Source organism: Perca fluviatilis, chromosome 8 (assembly GCF_010015445.1).
Source record: "Perca fluviatilis chromosome 8, GENO_Pfluv_1.0, whole genome shotgun sequence".
NCBI lineage: Eukaryota > Metazoa > Chordata > Actinopteri > Perciformes > Percidae > Perca > Perca fluviatilis.
This window is the reverse complement of record NC_053119.1, coordinates 18914848-18916809: the sequence shown is the minus strand read 5'-3', so window position 1 is coordinate 18916809 and position 1962 is coordinate 18914848.

The window sequence follows — 1962 nt, the reverse complement described above, 5'->3', positions numbered from 1 at the left end:
GATCATGTGTTCTTTTTTTTTTTATTCCTTAGCTGTTTTGTTATGAGGATTTTTCTTGTGTTTGCATGATGCACTGTTGTTAGATAGATAGATGTATAGAAAGATAGATAGATAGATAGATAGATAGATAGATAGATAGATAGATAGATAGATAGATAGATAGATAGATAGATAGATAGATAGATGGATAGATTTTTATTGATCCCAAAAATGGGAAATTACAGTGTTACAGCAGCAAAATATCAGACACACAGCACACATATAGAATATACTGTACATGAAATAATAGGATACAATATACATTAAATAATTTTTTTTTTTCTTATTCCTTAGCTGTTTTGTTATGAGGATTTTTCTTGTGTTTGCATGATGCACTGTTGTTAGATAGATAGATGTATAGAAAGATAGATAGATAGATAGATAGATAGATAGATAGATAGATAGATAGATAGATAGATAGATAGATAGATAGATAGATAGATGGATAGATTTTTATTGATCCCAAAAATGGGAAATTACAGTGTTACAGCAGCAAAATATCAGACACACAGCACACATATAGAATATACTGTACATGAAATAATAGGATACAATATACATTAAATAATAATAGGATAGAATACAAGAACAAATATGTAAAATATATACAAGTTGGGAATAAAAAAATGTAGAATTACTTAACTAGTATTGATAAAGATTAGATAAACCTATTGTGCAAGTTGCACTTAGTGCAGTTGTGATGTCTATGAGTCTTATCAAACACTCAGTCAGAGATGGCAAAAGTACTCACTTCTTGTACTCAAGTAGAAGTACAGATACTTCTGTTAAAAAATACTCTGGTAAAAGTAGAAGTACTGATTTAACTTCTTTACTCAAGTAAAAGTAACAAAGTACAAGCTTGGAAATTTACTTAAAGTATAAAAGTAAAAGTAGCCTTGCAAATGACAACCATTTTTTATGCAAAGCTGCCTGGACCACACAAATGTTACTAGAGTGGTAGCTGAGAAACTTCAGTGGGGAGAAAAGGCTCTTATATGCCATTGCCTACATTTTAAATGGATGTTTTTTTAATTTAACTTATTTTTTAAAGTAAGTGCTGTAGTATAACTAGCAGGAGACAAGTTATAATTGAGGTAAGTTTGGAGACATTACCTTATTTAATCATTAAATTAATAAATATTTTTTTTGCATCTCTTTTCCGTGTTGTAATTTGTAGACGGCCCTAAGCACTCTTACTGCCCGGTAGTAACAGCAGCAGCAGCAGCAGAGACGAGAAGCCAGCAGGCAAGTGTTATTTACATAAACTTCTGGTGTACTTACAAACTTTCCAATCCATCGTTTTATGAATACATAACCTATTTGTACTACTGTAGACGTTTGGTATCATTTCGGGCATTATTAGTTGGGTAATGTTAAGAGACACTTCGGATCCATTAGCCCCTGCGCTAAGCTATTCAGCTGATAACGCTACGCTACGCTAACTCGTCCAATGTTAGACACAGGTGAAAAAAGCTTCTGGGGGCGTGTTTGGCTCGAGGTCATGGTGCAAAGGATCCTAGGGTGAAATTACTCCGAACCATCACTTTAAGTCTGACATATTGCAACAAACAAAATTTTTATCTGTTTTTTTGTTTGTGTTTTACTTTTACAGTCTCTTTGCAGCATGCCATCCCTTTGTCTCTCCTGACAATTTCTATCGAGGTTGTGTTTTTGATAGCTGCCATGTTTCCAACCCAGCAGTGGATTGTACAAGTTTGCAGACTTATGCTGCTGCCTGTGCTCAGGCTGGGGTTTGTCTGCACTGGAGGAACCACACCAGGTTGTGCGGTAAGCAACCCCTCATTATTTTACTGTAAATGCTGGGATCAGTGACATCAAGAGGGGCAACTTAATTCCTTTAGTTTTGTTGCTTCCAGTACACATTGAACAGGCAGCTGCATATTTTATTATATACACTAGGTA